The sequence below is a fragment of the Dama dama genome, chromosome 23 (assembly GCF_033118175.1).
Source record: "Dama dama isolate Ldn47 chromosome 23, ASM3311817v1, whole genome shotgun sequence".
NCBI lineage: Eukaryota > Metazoa > Chordata > Mammalia > Artiodactyla > Cervidae > Dama > Dama dama.
Genome location: NC_083703.1, coordinates 13,521,591 through 13,542,828, shown reverse-complemented (window position 1 = coordinate 13,542,828; position 21,238 = coordinate 13,521,591). Strand labels below are relative to the sequence as shown.

Genomic DNA, 21,238 nt, shown 5'->3' with positions numbered 1-21,238 from the left:
TGTTAGATACTGATAAATGCCCAAGAGGGCCTACTCCTCGGGGAATGTATTTTTATCTTTAAAAGGTATGTGTGTTTGCTCAGCAGAGTTCATCCAGATTAGAACAAGCCAGCATATCTGACTTCCCAGCCCCCGCCTGCCATCTGACTTTCCAGCCCCTGCCTGCCACAAGGCAGAAATGGGAACTAAGTCACCAGATCCTCCTGGGCCTCAGGTTTCTTTTCATCTTTAAAAAGTTTGGAACTAGCTGTAGTCTGAGGTCTTTTTCAGCTGACAGTCTATACTTCCGTGATCAGAAGCCAGCTGATCCAAGCTGAGGCTCTTCCATATCTTTTTAATCTCCCTCTCAAAATTAAAAAAAAAAAAAAAAAAAGGCGGGGGGGGGGAGGGGAGAGAGAAGAAAAGGACTATTGTTCTATTTCTTAAGCTAATCTGGGTTTAGTATATTAGAGCAACAAGCACTTTAACTAAGTACATTTCAATCATTTTGCGTAATAATTCAGAGGGAACGGCCCTGCAGTGCTGGTAACCGGTAGTCTACCCTGAATGAAAGATTCTCTAGAGCACAGAACAAAAGCACCCCACTCATCCTCAGTAGGACCATCAGGACCACCAGTCAGGCGTGAAAGCCTTCCAGTGACGACGGCACTGATAAGACGTTACACTGCAACTTCAAGGGCTGTCAAGTTTAAAGCAATGCAACTTAGGAAATGATACAAAAAACAAAACAAAAAAAAACGGTGCAGAAACAAAGTGGGAGGTAGGGTTATCCAGCACCAAATCTTTCTCAGGTGGGGCATTTTAAAAGAACAGGGTTCACCAGCCCTTTCTAGTGGAAAGGCTGGCAAACAGCTGAAGTTTTTTTTTGTTGGTTTTTTTTTTTTTTAATCTGATGACCTTGATCCTTCCCGTGGGAAGGCTCGTTTCGCTTTTCGGTTGGGTTAGATGGAGAGTCACGTGGTCTCGGGTGCCTCTGCCCGCGCGCAGCTCAGCATCCCCGGCGCGGGGATGGGACCAGGTCTCGGGGCCGGAGCCGCTGCGAGCGGAAGCGCGGGGCGCAGCGCGGGGCGGGCCCCGGAGGAGAGCGGCGCGCGGCGGGCGGTGCGCGGGCCGCGGCTCCGGGGCGGGCGTCCGGGCAGCCGGCTCGGCGGCGGGGCCTCGGGGTGACGAGCGCCCCCTGGCCCGCGCCGCCCGTGCCCGCGCCGCCGCCCAGCCGCGCGCTCTGACCGCCGCCACCGGCAGGTAGGTCCCCGCGCGGGTCGCCGACCGACCGGGTGGGCAGGGCGCCCTGCGAGGGGCGCGGGGAGCGGGGCGGCCACCCGACTCGGGCTCCGAGCCGGTCCAGGACGGGGCGAGCGGCAGGACGGTGAACTCGGAAAGGGCGACAAGCGCCGCAAACTTTGGGTCTCGTTTCCGTGGTTTGTGGCGCGCGGGACGCCCGGGATGCGCGGACCTTGGCCGGGCAGAGGCCGTCGGGGTCAGGGGCTGGGGCGCCTCCGCTTCCTTCTGGGTTTTTCTCTCACGTAAAGTGCGGGGTGGGAGGGAGGGAAGGAAGACGGTGGCGGAAAGTTTACTGTTTCCCTCACGCCCTGGGAAGGAGAGGTGTGTGATGCGGTGGCAGCCTATCCACGGAGGAAAATCAAGTTTTCTTGGCGTTTGCTCGAGAAGCAGAGCAACACTCACTTCTGAACTAAGCCAAGTTTCTTTCCAGGGGTCTGGGGCAGGGCGAGGCCGGTTTTGATCGATGTCAGAAAACAAAACAAAAAACTGGTGCTCAATCCTGTAATCTTGGGGTGAGAGTGTTTTTCAGCTTTGGGGGCCGCACGTTAAGAAACTAGAGCTAGTGCCTTTATTTTATTCGGTTCTCAAGAGCTCGGGTTATCAGTGTGAAATAGACCTTTCATGCTAACGACTCGGCGTTCCCTGCGGGCGGGCGCGCCTGGATGAAGACAAGCTCTGAGGCGGGCTCACCTGGGAGATGCTGGGGTTTCTGCAAGGAGAAAGCTTTGTCCCTGGGCTTGTCTTGCTTAGAGTGGTGCTGATAAAAAAAATGATTCAGTGGTGGACCGAGCTGACCCGGAGGGGGCTCGGTGACACGGGCAGGAGAATGAGAAGGAGCCTCTCTCCTCACCCGTGGAATGGTCCATCCCCAAGTATGGACAGCGTGCAGGTCCCTTTCTGAACACAGACCTGGTTGTTGCTCCCCTTACGTTGTTCTCCAGAAGCTGTGACCACCACCGTCCTTTCCTGGTGGGGAAATTTGATAGACAAGCCCTATTAGTAAAATGGTGGTGTTCCACTCCCACCCCACACCCCAGTCCTGTGAATCACCATCTTCATTTCCCCCCGAACTTATCTTTTAACTCTTGTAAAATGGCAGTCTCACTGCTAGTGCTTTAATCTTTTTTAAAAAATGCTGTGTCTCCTAGGAAGGAGGATGACATTTACTAATTTGGTTGCAAATTACTTCTGAAGCTGGTGCGTGGCTGTTTAGAATCCCTCGGAGATCAGCACCATTGTCTCTTCTTCTTAGTCTTTCTCATGTTGATTGAACGTACACATATTTAAAGATGTGGCATAGGAAGAGCTTCTAAAACCTTCAAAGCCTCAGCTGTGGAACTCCTCCAAGTTAGCAATTAAGTCTAAATTAAGTTGGTTTGTTTGGGGTTTTTTTCTGCGCCGCCCCCCCCCCCCAATAAACTTTTTCTCTGATTTCAAGAGCGACCTGTCCCCATCGCCAGCCTTTGTTTCGGCCCTCTGTGATTTTTCTTGTAAGCTTTTAAAATGTAAACTTCCAAGGGAGGACTCTCGTCACCACCCTCCGCCTTGTCGTGTTCACTTCCGCCACCGTCTTGTTCAGCGGTGGCTTGGGATGGCAGGTGGCTCATGGGCAGGCTTCTTTGTCCTCCCAGATCCTTCTCCCTTCTGCAGAAATTCCCTGTTGTCTGTTTGAAAGATACATAGGCCAGTGACTAGAACTTTCTCTTGCTGAGGTGCCCCTGGCCTTTCATTTATGCAGAGATATTGTTCAGTTAGTCACACCTTGGTCCTTCTTCAGATCACAAAGGTGCCTTTCAACACTGAAATGAGTTTTCTCTTGTTTGTAGTAGGTTCAGGGGGTGGGGGTGGGGGGCTCTCTGGATTAGCCCATTCCTCTCTGGCCATTTCTATAAAGGTCCCTCTTGCAATTGTAATATATTCCCTCTCTTCAATGGAAAAGAGGAAATTCTGTGTAGTGAGTCTGGTGTTTTACCTGAAATTCCATGTGGACTGGGTCCAGGATTTTTTTTTTTTTTTTTTTTTTTTTTGAGAATGTGGCCTTATAGTACAAATCTGTAACTGGCAATCAGGAGTAAAGCTCCACAAAATCTCCTTACAATGTGGAATTTGATGACAGGACATTTGCCTTCCTTTTAAAATAGGAATTGGAATTAGTACTACCTGTTCTGAATGCATTTGGTTTGGAGTTACTGATTGTGTTGCTTGCCCCTAAAAGTATTGTTGATGAGGTCATCTAATATAACTGTTAATAAGGATTTTTTGATTTCAGATGGTATCCTTTTTATAGGGTTCAATCTTTTATCATTTTTCCCACATAATTTTCACAAATCATTTCATTTAAATTAAAAAAAAAGGTTATATGATAAAAAGGCCCAGAGAACACAGGTGTGTCATGTGAGTTCACATTTTTATAAGTTTGTTGCCCCAAATCAGATTGTAATTATAAGCGAGGGAATTAGTCTTTTGACAACATATATAATATTAAACTCATTCTATCTGTTTCTGTCCATTAATTTGGAAGTTTAAATTTTTCATTTTCAAGCAGTCGTGCATCCAGCTTTGCTTTTTAATACCTATTCTAGCTATCAAGGCAGAAATCAGGAGCAAATCATAGAAAAACATGATGTTGAGGCAAAAAGATTAATTACGAGGTGTTTCCTTGCAATAATGGAAACCTTTCATTATTTTAACCTGTCAACCCTTTGTACACGATTATTCACATTGCTCTGTCATCTGAGGATATCCTTGAGACAGAATGAGAACCAGAAGTTTCTGAAATTAGGAATAGCACAGCCAAAGCCTGGAATCATAGATTTCTGCTCTGGGATTAAATTAGCAGATGTTCAAAGTCACTCACTCTGGCAGTACATACTCTACAGGCCAATGTTACCTTTTGACTTTTTTCTTTGTTTGGTTAAAAAAAAAATTTTTTTTTATTGGTGTCTTGTTGATTTACAGTGTTGTGCTGGTTTCAGGTGTATAGCATGGTGATTCAGTTTACATGTAAATGTATCTATCCTTTTTCAGATTCTTTTCCCGTATAGGTAATACAGGGTATTGAGTCTAGTTCCCTGTGTTACTTGCTGATTACTTGTTACACATTAGTGTGTGTGTGTTAATCCCAAGCTCCTAATGGATCCCTCCACCCCACCCCCAGCATTTCCCGTTTGGTAACCATAAGTTTGTTTTCGAAATCTGTGAGTCTGTTTCTGTTTTGTAAATAAGCTCATTTATATAACTTTTTTTTTTAATTATAACTTTTGAATTAAGCTAATTTTAATTGAATAAATTATCAATTAAATTAAATTAGCTTAATTGAATTAAGCTAAGAAATAATCCTATTTATGGTAATCAGAGCCTACAAAAGCAGTAAGACATGATTTATTGATGTATTAGTATTTATAATTTATGGACCAGATATTATATGGCACATAATTTTACTTTTTTTTGGTAAACATTAGTCTCATTTAATCTTTGCCAAGTTTTTATAAATTTGATATCACCATCATTGTGATTATCCTTGTTAGCATTTGCATTTTGCATTTGGGGAAATGGAGGCTGAGGGAGGTTGAGTCACTTGCCCAGCTCTCAACAGCTGATAACTGGTAGAATCGAGCATGTGTGATTGCTACGCCTTGCCAAAAACCACAGAGCTGGATAACCTACCAAGTAAATTTGTAAATTGTGATAAAAATACACCTGACAAAATCTGCCATCTTAGTCATTTTTAAATTTTAAACAGGTCAGTGGCACTGAGTATATTCTCACCGTCACGCAGCCATCACCACCATCCCTCTTTTCATCTTGCAAAACTGAAACTGTCTACCCATTAAACAATTAACTCCCCATTCCCCCTTCCTCCAGCCCTGGGAACCTCCTTTCTACCTTCTATCTCTGAATTTGGCTGCTGTAGGTCCCTTGTATAAATGGAATCGTACAGTATTTGTCTTTTTGTGGGTTGCTTGTTTTACTAAGCTTAATGTCCCTCAGGTTCATCTGGGTTGTAGCCTGTGTCAGAATTTCCTTTCTTCTTAAAGGGTGAATAATATTCCGTCGTATCTGCCGTGGATTCGATGGACATGAGCTTGAGCAAACTCCGGGAGTTGGTGAAGGACAGGGAAGCCTGGTGTGCTGCAGTCCACGGGGTCACAAAAGTTGGACACGATTGAGCAGCTGAGCAACAGTATCTCCCACGATGTATCTACCACATTTTGTTTATCCACTCACATGTTCATGGTTGTTTGGGTTGCTTCCACATTTTGGCTTACGAATAAGGCTGCTGTGAATATGAGCGTAAAACTCTGTCTTCAGATCTCTGCTTTAAATACTTTTGGCTGTATACCCAGAAGTGGAATTGCTGGATTAGATGATAGTTCTATGTTTAGTTTTTTGCGGAGCCACCACACTGTTTTCTGTGGCGACTGCACCATGTTACATTTCCACCAACAGTACGGGAGGGTTTCACCGTCTCCGTCCGCGCCCATACTCTTACTTTCCGTTTGTTGATTGTTGCCATCCTAATGATGTGAGATGGTAACCAATTAACATTCTACCAAACCACTTGGTGCCCAACCTCAGGGGTTCATGGGATGCTGCTGCTTCTGAATTCATTATTATTTTTTTTCCTATCTCATCCTGTACTTACGTCCCTTTTTATTTTTACCTCTCTGTTTTAACCTTGAAACACCCCAGACTTACAGAAAAGCTATAATTACAGTACAAAGGGGAAAATCCTTTTACCCTTTTAACCCTACTGATGATGTCTAAATAAGTTGCTGACCGGATGCCCTATCACCTTATCAGTTCTTTCATGTGTATTTCCTACAAACAGGAACATTCTCCCCTAGAAGCAGAGAGTAGCCACAAAATTAGGAAATGAAGTTAATATGTCTCTTTTTTTAGTGCAGAATAACTGGAGGACTTACGACTCCAGCATCTCCTGCAGGACTAGGGAAGCCATGGGCAGAAGGGCTTCTGCCCTCTAGAGAGGGCTGTCCCTACTTAACTTGTGGTTTAGCAATGAGAAGTTGTCGAGAATCAGGTAAGCGCGGCGTTCATTGTAATGATGCTAAATGTGCAGAACAGACCCTTTGCAGACAATTAAACGTTATCTTCTTGTATGTGACCAAAACAAGACAAATTGCCAGGACAGTGGAGAAAACCAGAGAGTTGACGGTTGTGCTTTCATCCACCAAGTTTTTGTTGGGGGCCTCAGAGCCACATACTGTGCCGTGTAACCATGGGCGAGATGCAGCCAGGTAAAGGGGAAATTCTGAGTGGTGATCTCATCATGTGTTATGTCAGTTTATAATGTTACCATGCACCACTGTGTTACCGATTCATTTGTTTCCTCTTCGCTAGTATAAACTCCAGAAAGGCTGGCATTTGCCTGTAGCCCTTTTCCCAGCACCTACAGCAGGACTGGTGCCCAATGAGCCCCCAGTGAACCCCCAGTGCAGAATAAATGTGCACATGCTGTACTGGGCACCCACGTGGTGCCAAGGGAACGCTAGATCTGGGGTGTCTGGGAAGGCATCCGGAGAAAGTGGCAGCTCAGCTGGGCCCTGCAGTGCGGGTAAGGGTGTTTTGGAAGGTGGGATTGCATTTTAGGATGGCCTGTGAGCATGACATCCTAGTGAAGCAAAGGACAACCCCTGTCTGGTTTGAGCGCAGCAGTGAAGGAGGAGAATGGGGGTGAGCCCAGATACTTCCCTCTCAAAGTGTGTTGATCACTATCGCATCAACTACCACTCTTTAGTTGAAAGTACGAAGAGCGGACCCTTAATCACCCTTGGCTAGCCTACCCTGTTACCTGTCTCCAGCCCTCTGCATTGTTCACCCTGGACATATGCTAAAATAAGCATCTAGCCTGTAGAGTCTTGTTGCCAAGATATGGGTGAGTTTCCAAAGCAAGCCAGGCGCTGAGAATTCACAGTCAGATGACTCTTCACAGCCCAGGTGAGCAAGAGGCCGAGTCTTTCATGAAAGTCAGCTGACATGTCTTTCTTGCAGTTTGGGGAGAAATTCATGTCAGCTGTGTGGTAGCGTTTTTAGAGCGGTAGTTTTCAACTTTTTCCATTCTGTGGTCTGTTAATGTACTGTTTGCAGTGATATAGAGATGGGCCTCTCATCTAGTGTTTTTTAAACTGCAGAGCACAATCATTATTGGACTGTGAGATTTGCGTTGCGTTGCAACAAGCAAATCTTTAAACATGAAATGGAACAGAAAAGACTAGCATGCATTTCACATAGCAAGAGTAAATAAATAATTCATGAAATTTGGGATCATGGAGTTTGGGACGTGTGTCTTATGATCATCATAGACCTATGACCTTTAGTTTTCTGTAATGTTCCTTTAGAATCATACACACTCTGGCCTGGAGGGAGGCAGAGGAAAGTGATATTGGTGGAGTGAGCATCATGCCAGGAGTCTGGGATACGTGAGACCATTTTCTCCTAAAGTCCTGCCCAATGAGTGGCTCATCCACAGTTTACAGAGATGCTGAGGTGGGTAAAGGTCAAGAATCTTCATCAAGAGTCCCACAACAAATGACTAGCTGTGAACTCTGATCTCATGGCTCCCAATTTAAGTTCCATGGGTTAATTTTTCTGACTCCGTGGGTTATATTCCCAAAGTTTGTTCATCAGTTGGCTGCTTGGGGAAGATGTCATCTCAGGGGGAGAGTCTTATAATCAGATTCCACGTTTGTTAAGAGGAATACAGACTTTGGGATGTGCCCTGGCAGCTTCTTAAGGGGAAAAAAAAAATCACTTAGAAAAAAATAGTATTGATTCAACAGACCAGAGATTGTGGGGCCTGAAGTCAACAAAGATGAAAACAGCCCCTCCGCCCTCCGCTTGAAGCTCCCTCCCCACCTCCCCGCACCCCAGGCTGGGAGGAGCAGCTTGGGTGGGGCCACATGAGGTGATGTGCTTTTCTTTCCAAAGCTGGGGTCCCCAGGTCCGCAGCTGAGTCCCCTCATCTCCTTCTCCCGGTGCGGAGCCAGAGGCTGTTGCGCTTCTACTGGACAGAGTCCTGTAACTGCAAATTCGTGGCGTCGGTGCTCTATGATTTCCAGTGTCAGCCAGGCCTTCCCTCAGACTTTGCCTGGACCACTCCCTCCCCCTGTACAATACAGCAACCATTTCAGACCATCTCCTGCTGCCATCATCCCCTCAGCCTGCTTCGCTGAGAAAACAGGAGTTTCCCTGATAAAAACAGCCTAACCCTGTGATGACAGGGCTCCATGCCCAGCTCTGTCTGGATCTTCCCTCCCGTCCTTCCCGTCTTTTATGATAAAAAACCAGAAGCCTCACCTTCTAAGGTTCATCCTCCACTGACATTCTGGATTCCATTTCTTCCTCCGAGGAAGGAGGAGGAATCGCATTCTCTAGATTATCTCCTTCTGCATCTGTATTTCCCCCCTCCCTGCCCCATGCCTGGTCCCACCTCACTGCACAAGCATGCTGAAACCCCTTCCTTCTCAGAAGAAGAAGGCCATCCTTCCTCACCTTCCTCCAACCATGTCCTCCTCTTTCCTCCTGTTCGCAACCAGCCTCCTTAAATTGTCCTCTGCCCCCCCACTCTGTCCTCACTCTCTGTCATGGCCACAGACATCTGGCTCTGTTGCCTCTGGGAATCTAACACATTCATGCTCCCTTTTGCTTGATTGTTGTTCAGCCGCTAAGTCGTGTCTGATTCTTTGCAGTCCCATGGACTGTAGCCCACCAGGCTCCCCTGTCCGTGGGTTTTTCTAGGCAAGAATACTGGAGTGGGTTGCCATTTCCTCCTCCAGGGGATCTTCCTGAAACAGAGATTAACAGGCAGATTCTTTACCACTGAGCCACCAGGGAAGCCCTCCCTTTTGCTGACGCTTGCTCAATCCACTCCTTTCTTCCTTGACCTCTCTGCAGCAGATGGTATACTGAGCACCTCTGCATTCTTGGAGCAACACCTTCATCCCACCCCTGCTTCCCATTCTCCTTCCTTCCCCTCTTCTGCTTTGCAAGCTCCTGCTCTCCCTCCTTTCCCATGGAAGGTTGATGTTCCTCTGGATTCTCACTCCGTGGGTAACCTTATGCCTCACTGACCTGAACAGCCATCCCCTTGCTGACCACTCCCTAACGGTGACCTCTCCAGAGTCCTTTTGTGGCTGCTAAATGGGTGCATCTAATACCATATGCCTCAGACTGCTTGCATGGTCTTCCCCTTTCTCTTCCCACAAGATAACCTCCTTCCCGTTCTTTTCTGTCTCTGGTGCTGTGTCACCTGTTCTTGCACGAGCAGAAATCTGGATGTTTTCCTTGACTCCTCACCACCTCAGCGTACCCCAAGCCACGTTCTGGTAGATGCACACCCCTGCATATCTTTTTATTCCATCCACATTTTTCCACCCCCACTCAGGTCACCAGAATTTCTCTTCTGGATCACTGCCAGAACCTCCTCCCTGGTCTCTGTTGCTGTGGGTTGTTCTCCACCATGCAGCTGGGAGGATCCTTGTAGAACCCTGATCTGAGTTTGTTGCTCCTAGCTTTATTTATTTATTTATTTTTTATATTGTAGTGGTTTTTGTCATCCATTGACATGAATCGGCCATGGATTTACATGTGTTCCCCATCACTTCTTGCTTTAAACTCTGCAGTGGCTACCCAGTGTTATTTTGAATGAAACCTGGACTCTGTAACATGAATTAGTTGTTGTTCAGTTGCTAAGTTGTGTCCGACTCTTTGCGACCCCATGGACTGCGGCACACCAGGCTTCCCTGTCCTTCACCATTTCCTGGAGTTTGCTCAGACTCATGTCCATTGAGTTGGTGATGCTGTCTAACCATCTCATTTTCTGCTGCCCTCGTCTCCAATGAATATTCAGGGTTGATTTCCTTTAGGATTGGCTGGTTTGATCTCTTGCTGTCTAAGGGACTCTCAAGAGTCTTCTTCAACACCACAGTTTGAAAGCATGAATTGCTCAGCCTTCTTTATGGTCCAACTCTCAGGTCCATACATGACTACTGGAAAAACCATAGCTTTGACCATTAGGACCTTGTTGGCAGTGATATCTGCTTTTTAATATGCTGTGTAGGTTTGTCACAGCTTTCCTTCGAAGGAGCAAGCGTCTTTTAATTTCATGGCTGCAGTCACCACCCGCAGTGAGTTTGGAGCAGAAAATCATTTGGTGCAGAAAATAAAAATGTCTGCATGAGTGGGATCATCAACTCAGCAGGTTTTGCCTGTGGGTCTCTGGAATTGCCTAGATACATTCTACTAGAAGTTCAGAGTTGAAGGTGATGGGAAACATTTTACGTGCTTAAAGACAACTTCTGACAAGGGAGAAATTCTGTCTCCCCATCCCTGTGGTGGGCTTTTCTTTTCACCCTCCCAGTTTCTCACCTTGCTGAGAAATGCCAGAAATGAAAGGAAAAGAGACTGAGTTAAGGATGATAAGGAAATAAAAAGTAATACTGAGATATTCCAAAATTTCCCCCTACAGGCAAATGGATGAGGCAGGGGGTAAACATTGAATGCAGATATACAGAGAGCTCAAAATTATTTTAGTAAAAAGAAAATATGAAAGGATAAAAGAGGTTAAATTTAATAAAACGATGTTTTTAGGATCTTTCAGAACAAAATCATCATGATCTTAAGCTTCATTAAGAAAGATAAAAAGATAAAAAAGATCAAAAGTGAAGGATGAAGTTCAAGAGTTAGGATGATAAAGGCCTGCCGAAGATTTAAATAATTGAGAGCATTCAAAGAAAAATGTCTTAAAAGTGAAGAGTAATAAATTCGTTTAAAAAAATATTTTTATTGGAATATAGATGCTTTACAATGTTGTGTTAGTTTGTGCTGTAAGCAAAGTGATTCAGCTACACATGTACATCCATCTCCTCTTTTGGGGCTTCTTCCCCATCTAGGTCACCAAGTTGAGTAGAGTTCCCTGTGCCATATAATAGGTTCCCCGTAGTTACCTGTTTATACAGAATAGTGTGTGTATGTCAAAGGGTCTGACCCAACTCAGCGACTGAACAGCAACATGTCAGTCCCAGTCTATCAGTTCATCCCACCCCTACTCCCCGCTTGGTATCCTTCCATTTCTTCCCTTCATCTGTGTCTCTACTTCTGCTTTGCAAATATGACCATCTAAGAGTCATAAAGGAGATCAGTCCCGGGTGTTCATTGGAAGGACTGATGTTGAAGCGGAAACTCCAATCCTTTGGCCACCTGATGTGAAGAGCTGACTCATTTGAAACGACCCTGATGCTGGGAAAGACTCAAGGCAGGAGGAGAAGGGGACAACAGAGGAGGAGATGGTTAGATGGCATCACCGACTCAATGGACAGGAGTCTGGGTAAACTCTGGGAGTTGGTGATGGACAGGAAGACCTGGCATGCTGTGGTTCATGGGGTCACAAAGAGTCGGACATGACTGAGCAACTGAACTGAACTGAAGAGTCATAAATTCTGTAGGGCAACGGTCCCCAACCATTTTGGCACCAGTGATCGGTTTTGTGGAAGACGGTTTTTCCATGGACCAGGAAGTCAGGTAGATGGTTTCAGGATGATTCAAGAGCATTACATTTTTTGTGTCCTTTATTTCTGATCTAATGCCACTGATCTGACAGAGGTAACAGTCTGCGGCCCAGAGTTTGGGGGCCCTTGCTTTAGGGGACTTACTGAAAGGTAGAATATGAAACCAGAGGAGAAAAACACATAGTCTTTTAAAGAAGATTAAAAATAAATCCCAGCTGTAATACAATGAGCACTTGCATGGGTTCCCAACAGCTAGTAAGCCATGGCTAAAACAATGTTAAGACGGGAGCTTAGGGTTTGGGCTTATACCTCAAAAGCTTATACCTCAGTGGGATTTTAGAGGCAATTTTTAGAGCACACTTCTGCATGGATGCCATCATGTTTTGGGGGAAATGTTCTGTGTGTTCTACAGGGACGGTTCCATCCTGGGCGGGGGGCGGCGGGGGGGGGGGGGGAGGTCACACCAGGGCAACCAAAGAGTTATGCTTATCTTTGTCTACTGAACAAAGGAGATGCTTTTAACTGTGTGAGGCTCATCATCCCCGCCCTCCAGAGCTTAACGAAGTCTCCACCTCAAGCATTCTGCTTTCCTCTGGGAAGGGAGAAGATCAGGTGGTACCCAGGTGCATTCCTCACCTTGTTCATGGAGCCTCTTCTCCACCAGGGTTCATTTAGCAATTATCCAGGAGAGAGTCCGTTTCTGTTACATCTTTTCTGTGTAGCTTGTGATGTGTTTCCTCTCCCTCTTCTGCTTTCTCATGTCTCTGGGGATTTGTGATTCTATCTGGCTCATAAACAGAGCTCAATAACAATATTTTTTCTAATTTTTATATATTTGGCTACACTGGGTGTTACTTGTGGCATGTGAAATCTTTAGTTGCAGCATTTAGACTCATAGTTGAGGTAGGTGGGATTTAGTTCCCTGATCAGGGATCGAACCGAGATCCCCTGAATCGGGAGCAGGGAGTTTTAGCCACTGGACTGACAGGGAAGTCTCAATAATGATACTGTAATTCAGTTATTATCTCCTGAGAAAGCTTGCTCAATGACCTTGTTATTGTTCAGTTGCTAAGTTGTGTCTTACTCTTTGTAACTCCATAGACTGTAGCACGCCAGGCTTCCCTGTCCTTCACTATCTCCCAGAGTTTGCTCAAACTCACGTCCATTGAGTCAGTGATGCCATCCAACCATTTCACCCTCTGTCACCCCCTTCTCCTCCTGCCCTCAATCTTTCCCAGCATCAGGGTCTTTTCCAGCGAGTCAGCTCTTCACATCAGGTGGTCAAAGTATTGGAGCTTCAGTTTCAGCATCAGTCCTTCCCATGAATATTAAGGGTTGATTTCCTTTAGGATGGACATACACCAAGGACATACACCAGGTCTTCTATTTCCTTCTCTTCCTTAAACTCTCAGCACAGAGCTCAGACTGCATCTTCACTTGCGAAAGCTAGGACATCTCCTCATCAGAGAATAGATTTTATTTTTCTCTCGTTGTCAGCATGAAGGAGACTAATGTCATGTCATACAAATGTCATGTTTTTCAGGACCTGCTCATTAGTACTAAGAGCTCTGAGCACTGTAACATTTGCCCGTGTGCTTAGGGTGAATGTTAGGGGTCTGACTGAGAAGTGGTACATGGGGCCAAGTGCATTATTACCCTTCGGTGCATTGACTTCTGTTTGGCCAGACTCTGTACCATGTCACCTGCTGCCTCCGTCCCCTCCCCAGCCCTGCTGTGTGTTACCAGTCCCCTGACCTTGCTTCCCAGGTCCCTTGCAATAAATGAAGACACATGGGAGTTGGCATGCAAGGGTATTAAGAATCCAGATTAGATCGTCCTTTTCTATAGCAGAGACTGGAGAGAGGCTATAGGATCTTGGAGCAGCTTTCCCCTGCCTTGGTCCAGCTTTTCCACGGTCACGCAGTCTTTCTGAGCTGTCTGACAATGAAGGCAGATGGAAAGATCACAGAATTGGGGGAAGGAGACCAGTGTTCTCTGACCTGCTTGGCCGTGTTGACCGTAAGATGGGTGAGTTGGATGGGGGAGGGGGGAGGTCTCTCGAATTCCTCCTGATCCTAATATTTTGTAGCTGTTTGGGGAGGGTGTCTTTTGAGATCTACGCATTCCACTCACACCAGGATTTCCCTCAGGCACCTGGGTGGCGCAGTATCAGATACATGTCATGGCTCCCAGCCTGTAGTTAACCCGTTCATTAGCCTGGGTGTAGAATGCAGAGTACAGTATGTCCCCTACATACGAATGAGTTCTGTTCTGAGAGTGCATTCATAAATCTCATTTGTTCGTAAGTCCAACAAAGTTAGCCAAATAACACAACTGGCTGTATGTTGTTGTTGTTCAGTTGTTAAATCCTGTCCAACTCTTTGTGACCCCATGGATTGCAGTACACCAGACTCCTCTGTCCTTCATTCTCTCCCGGAGCTTGCTCAAACTCATGTCTGTTGAGTCAGTGATGCCATCCAACCGTCTCATCCTTTGTCACCTCCTTCCTCTCCTGCCTTCAGTCTTTCCCAGCATCAGGGTCTTTTCTAATGAGTCGGCTCTTTGCATCAGGTGGCCAGAATATTGGAGCTTCAGTATTAGTCCTTCCAATGAATTTTCAGGGTTGATTTCCTTTAGGATTGACTGGTTTGATCTCCTTGCTGTTCAAGGAACTCTCAAGAGTCTTCTCCAACACCACAATTTGAAAGCGTCAGTTCTTTGGCACCCAACCTTCTTTATCGGCTCTATAGTAACTGTACTGTAATAGGTTTATAATACTTTTCACACAAATAATACATAGATAACAAATACAAAAAATAAAACATTTAAAGTCTTACAGTACAGTACCTTGAAAAGTACACCAGACATGTGAACTGACTTACATGACTGGACATGTGAATGCATGTCTGCATCTTTGAAAGTTCGCAACTTTTAGGTTTGTATGTAGGGAGCTCACTGTATTACCAATGGTTTCAACATGTACCTCTTCACCAATAAACGGGAGAGCAGTCACCCAAACTCTGAAATCATTCTGCTCTCATTGTAAATTTTGCAAATTAAAACTACCTGTGAGAACAAGGGCAACAGCACATTTTTCCTTCTCAAGTGTTAGTGGTAATGGTAGCACAAGAAGCCTGATAACAGCCAGTTCTTCTCAAAATGCTGATTCCTCAAAAAGAACACCTTGATTGAAGATAAGCTCATGAGGAATAGCAGCCAGATAGCGTCTTCTCCACTCTGAGTGGAAACTCTCTGTTCTTCTGCGTCAGTCATTGGAGAAGAAAAATAAATTATCATGTATTTTTAAATGATTGAATTACATTACTTCTTTTTTTTTTTAATATTTATTTACTTATTAATCTTTGTCTACACTGGGTCTTTGTTGCTGTGTGTAGGCTTTCTCTAGTTGGGGGCTAGTGGGGCTACTCTTTGTCGCAGAACTTGGGCTTATTGCATTGATTTCTCTTGTTGCAGAGCACAGGCTCTACCTTATGGGCTTCAGTAGTATGGTGCATGGGCTAGGTACCACAGCAATCCTAGATAGTTTTGTTAAAGTGCTTATGATTTTGAAATAATTCAGGGAGAAATCACTTGCATAATTCCAAGTTCTGACGCAGAAGCAGGTTAAATATTTGCCAAAAGTGCAGCACAAATTACTCTCACCTTCCTCTGTTCCAGTAAAAAGAAGTTTACCGCTGGGATTCTTTTTAAGTTCCTGGGCCCTGAGATCTGTTGTTATTTATAATACACTTGGGGTATTTGATGAAAGTGCTTTTGGAAAGAAAGCCATGTGAACTGTAGGAAAGGCTTTGTGTTACTTATTAAAATAAAATAAATGCAACATTGTTGTTGTTGTTCAGTCACCCAGTTGTGTCCGACTCTTTGCAACCCCATGGCCTGCAGCGTGCCAGGGGTCCTGGTCCCTCACCACCTCCCAGTTTGCCCAAGGTCATGTTCGTTGCATCAGTGATGCCATCCAGCCATCTCATCCTCTGACACCCTCTTCTTCTGCCCTCAGTCTTTCCCGGCATCAGGGACTTTGCCAATGAGTCATCTGTTCACATCAGATCACCAAAATACTGGAGCTTCAGCAACTTGCTTGGCCCCAAATTGCCAGTATTGCTAAGCATAAGCTAGCACATAATTTTAGAATTTTTAATGAAGGCAAACTTAATCCATTAATAGTGTCCCATAGGTGAAACTGGTAGAGAGAAATGCCAATTCAATATTTGAATTTTATTATTTCAATTGAAAGGAAGAAGGGCAAGCCCTTCTCTTTTGAGAACAGGTTAGAGGTACTCAGAACAGAGAGAATATATCTTCATTAAATATACAAAATCAGGGGACTTCCTCAGCCATCCAGTGGTTAAGACTTCACTTTCCAATGCAGGAGGTGCAGAGTCCATCCCTGGTCAGGGACCTAAGATCGCACATGCCTCATGGCCAAAAAAACCAAAACATAAAATGGAAGCAGTAATGTAACAAATTCAGTGAAGACTTTAAAAATGGTCTACATTAAAAAAATCTTTTAAAACATAGTAATATGAAAAAATAAATATACAAAATCATTTTCTCCTGGAAAAATATGGTAGATATTTTCTGGTGGGAAAAAAATAGTATAGAACTCTGGGTCTAAATATCTAGACCCAGAGAGAGATCGCACCATTTATTCAAGTACTGGTGTGTCTCAAGATACTTAGCCGCACAGCTAAGAAAGCAAAATATAAAGAACCATCAAACATTCTGCAAGTCCAAAAAGTGAGACACATGTTTGTTTGGATGTTTGTCTGAAAACTATCAATAGGAAAGTTCAGGCTGAATTCCAGGGAATTTTAATCCACACACTGCAAGATGGAAACAGGATTACATTTTCTAAGAACCAATTTTTTAAAAGTTTGAGCACTAATCAGTTAAGTGTGATGTAGGTTTGAAATTAGAGTTGGTGATAAGTAATTAAATGAAGTACAACTTAACACGTGTTGGCAGTGAGTGGATCAGTGCTGTTGTCCTGAACTTGTTAAGGCTGCAGTGTACTATTAATATTTATTTGACCTAGAATGTTGCTTTGGATATCAGTCGCTGTGTAGCAAACATTCGCAATACTTCGTGGCTTAAAACAACACCATTTGATCTGCTCGTGATTCTGTGGCTCAGGAATTTGGGCTGGCTCTGCTGTTCATGGATTCACATGGGGTCTCTCCTGAAGCTGTGCACAGATCTGAGATGGGATCGCTCATATTGGGTTGGCCAAGAAACTTGTTTAGGTTTCTCCATACCATCTTACAGAAAAACCCAAATGAACTTTTTGGCCAACCCAGTGTATCATGTGGACTTCCCTGGTGGCCCAGTGGTAAAGAATCTACCTGCCAATACGGGAGACCTGGGTTTGATCCCCGGCTCAGGAAGATCCGTAGGAGAAGAAAGAGCAACTCATTCCCATATTCTTGAGTGACATGGGGCAAGGGTAGAGAATGGCAATTCTTGAGAATACTCACTCTAATATTCTTGCCTGGGAAATCCCATGGACAGAGGAGCCTGGTGGGCTCCAGTGCATAGGGTCACAAAGAGTTGGATGTGACTGAGCAACTAAGCAGCAATAGATGAATGACACTTGGTGGGTATGGCTAGAAGACTGGAACCCTCCGGCTCCTTCTCTTTCTATGCAGCCATGTTGGACTTCTTTTCATGGTGATTAGATCCTAACAGTAAATATTCGCAATAGACAAAGGCTCAGATCTCTTAAGGGTCAAACTAGGAAGCCTCAGAGCATCATTTCTGCTGAGATCTGCTGGTCAAAGCCAGTCTCAAGTCAGCCACGATGACAGGGAGGGGGCTGGGCCAAGGAGCATCGCAGGAGAGCTTTGGAATGGGAGGTGCTCTGGCAGCTATCCTTGGAAACACATGTGTTTAGGCTGTGATGGGATAATATTTCACCACCTCACATTTCTTTCCTGAGACGGAACCTCTAGTCTCCCTGGTGGCAGAAGAGTCTGACGCAAACAAAAATCGGATTGCCATTCTCTCCTGTAGAATAAGATCCAGGCCCTTGACGCAGCTCACAGGTCCTTCCCTGTCTGTCCCCTGCCTGCCTCTCCAGCCTCCCTCCCCCACGGCCCTGAGAACCACCTTTTTCTTCCACGCCTCTTGGTTAGCGTAGCTCCATGGGGAACCGCCCGCGAGAGATGCCTTTCTCCCCCTTGCATCCTCACTCTGCCGACCCCTCGGACATCACTGCCTCTGCAAAGGTGCCCCCACCCCCTGCTCTAATTAAAGCATCCTTTCCCCCCTGAGTGAGCACCCCGGCTTCCTGTGCCGGAAGCCACCTCAGCAGTAACTACACCCCCTCCGCCCCGACCACACTGTGAGCTCCTTGAGGGCAGGGGTGCGGGTCTGTCTCTCCAGTCCCCCCTGGGCTCCTGCCCCACTCAGCAGGCGCTCAGTCCATAGCTAGGGCGTCGGTGTGATCTCTGCCCAGGGTACAGCAGGGGGGTGCCTGGAGGGAAGACCAGAAAACCCCAAACAGGAAGAAGGCGGGTGTGATGAGGGGGAGGTCAGAGCTGTGAAAGTAAGCCGTGTGACGGAACCGAAGGGGCGGACGCAGCACCGCCACCGCGCAGAGAGAACAGGCCAGACACAGAGCGTGAGACACGAGCTTAGCAGCTGAAACAGAGCGGTCAGCTCGAGCCCAGGGTCACGATTAAGAGGGAAGAGGCAGGGAGGAAGCTGGCATCGGACCCGGCTGTGTGCATTCATGGAGATACGCGCGCAGCCCGTAAGGGCATCCCAGACCTGCCACGAAAAGGCAGGGCACCCCGATGCCAAACAGTACAGAATCTCAGCCCTTCTCCGCACACCTTCTCCACAGGTGACTGCCTGGCCAGGAGGGCAGGGGAGAAGGTGGTGCTTACTTCACTTGGGTGCCTCTTAAGTGACTAGCTCGCCTCCCCAGCCACACTGGCTGCATAACGTGAAAGTGAAACTGACTGTTGCGCTTGACGCTGGTGAGGAGGTTCAGGGGAAGTGGTGCTACTCGGGGGAGGGAGCGGGAAGGCCCACCTTGAACGAGCAGAACCGCTTTTTGACAAAACAACCCTAAAGGAAGTAATCATTGTGAGAAAATGTTTTCTGCTAAGTGGTGGAGGAAGAAAACACGATCGTCATTCCTTTGACTCTGTTGAATGGATAAACTCAAGACTAATAGTTACAACTAACTTGGATCGAGCTTTTTCTGCATCCAGGTACTGCTCTGATCAGCTTATGTCTGTTAACCTACTTGAGTGGGTCCTCTTATTGTCCCCATTTTGCAGATGAGGAAAGAGTTAAACAGCTTGTTCAAAGTCACAGAGCTGCTAAACGGCAGAGCTCGGATTTGAACCCAGGCAGCTTGATGCTGTAATCTGTGTTCCTGATGCTCCGCTTGGCTCAGCCTGAGTTAGACAATATACTGTATCTACTGACTCATGTTTTAAAAAAATATTACCAGACAGTAGTGTTAATTCTAAGAAATGAGTTATGAGACTTCCTTCCCTCCTTGTATCAGTTATGGTTTCGGGCACATTTTATTTTTTTTTGGGGGGGGCACATTTTAAAATGGCAAAGTCTATCATCTGTGGACACACACACATATGTATATGCTGACTACTGTAACTTGCAAAGAGCTGTTTAGAAGAAAGTGTGTTTAATTAAAAATGAGTGAGAAATGCAGCCAGATTAATCTCCTTTGGTAATAACTTTACAGTTTGAAATTTGACTTTGTAAAGCAATTCTGGAAATGAGAGGAATGATACATTGTCATGCTGTGAGACACATTTATATTGTTTCTCAATATATGCCTGAGATAACTTTGTAATCTGCTTTTAAGTCAGTATGTTCGCGTATCTATGAAATCACTGGTAAGATTCAAATTATGTTTCTGATCCCTTTTATGTCTGTTATTTATTGATTGTTGTTATTTGATAAGTTCTGAAGCCCAAGATTCCAGAAAGTTCAAAGTGATATCCTTATTCAAGAAAACACTTGTTTTGCCAATATTTTCCAAAGAATAATTTTTAAATCTCAAAGCTCTGTACTTAATTTTCCTGGTTGGCTTGCAAGATAACAACTAGAAATATCATAGGTGTTTCATATTTGAGCAAATGGACAGTTTTCAGAGGTGGAATATAAATGTTAGTCCTGAAAATGAATAAACAGAAAAAAATTGTGATAACCACTGAGATGCAGAACACCCATGATGCATTGTCTTCAGGGCAGAAACAAAGCGTACCTATCCTTTCTGGGGCTTCTGTCTTAGCCTTATCTTTCTGACCCTTATGGACCCTTATGCTTCTGACCCTGTGCAACCCTCCTGGGCCAGCACTTGGAGAAGATTTATGGGTTTGCCCATAGAGGGAAGGAGGAGTCTGTTAAGAGTACAGAGAGAGGGATTTGTTTTTTCTTGGAGTAGACATTCTAGCAAATCAAAGGGTGGCCGTCTTTGGAATGCTCCTTCCCACCTGATCTCAAAATACCCTCCAGTAACCACCTGAAGGTCCTCCTTTCTTGCCGGTACCAGAAATTCTGCCAGCACACAGATCCTCTGAAAAATGCAAGTACCACTGAGATTGTCTTCACACGTTAGAGTGGCTTAATCAGTAACTTCGAGAAAATGGGAACTTTTATGACTTAGAACAAGCAGGGAATTATTCAGTCCACGGATACTAATTGATCCAGCCCTTCATTGATCATTGTCAGTGATGGATGTGGTGTTGGGAATACAAGGGAGAAAAGAGAGCCAAAGTCCTAACCCTCATGGAGGAGAAAGGCATTAAAAATCAAACAAAAAATAGTATGTAAGATCATCTAGCTCACGACAGTGCTGTGAAGTTACAGTAAAAAGAATGAAGAATTAGAGAGAAATTTCTGGAACCTGGCCTGTTCTTAGATTACTAAGTGCTTGCTTTCTATAGAGTGGGAGGGAGAGGAAAAATATCTGCTATGCACTCACTGCCATAAAATCATGGGTAGGCATATTACACAGCAGTCCCAATACTGGGCATGTGCCCTGAGAAAACCGTAATTGAAAGAGACACATGTACCCCAGTGTTCACTCAGCTCTTTTTACAATAGCTGGACATGGAAACAGCCTAGATGTCCATCGACAGATGAACGGATACACAGATTGTGGCACGTGTGTGCAATGGACTGTTACTCAGCCAGATGAATGGATACAGAAATCCTGGTACATATATACAACGGACTGTTACTCAGCCAGATGAATGGATACAAAAGTTGTGGTACATATATACAATGGACTGTTACTCAGCTTTAAAAAAGAACACATTTGAATCAGTCCTAATGAGGCAAAAAACCTAGAGCCTCTGTGAACAAACTTCAACAAAGTGACGTTAGTCAGAAAGAGGACAAATATTGTGTATTAAGGCATGTGTATGGAA

At 45.2% G+C, this 21,238-nt stretch overlaps 1 protein-coding gene across 3 annotated transcripts in view; it reads left to right on the top strand.

The window, feature by feature from the left end:
- The first annotated feature begins 1,189 nt into the window (after positions 1 to 1,189).
- Positions 1,190 to 21,238, top strand: part of PRKCQ (protein kinase C theta) — a 139,245-nt gene continuing 119,196 nt past the window's right edge. Inside the window, exon 1 of one of the 3 annotated variants that reach the window (XM_061126029.1) lies at positions 1,190 to 1,242. The gene's annotated coding sequence lies outside the window, so the exon portion shown is untranslated. Of the gene's footprint in view, positions 1,243 to 7,766; positions 7,789 to 18,832; positions 19,046 to 21,238 lie in introns of those variants that run through there. The other 2 variants (XM_061126027.1, XM_061126028.1) reach the window with 2 other exon arrangements.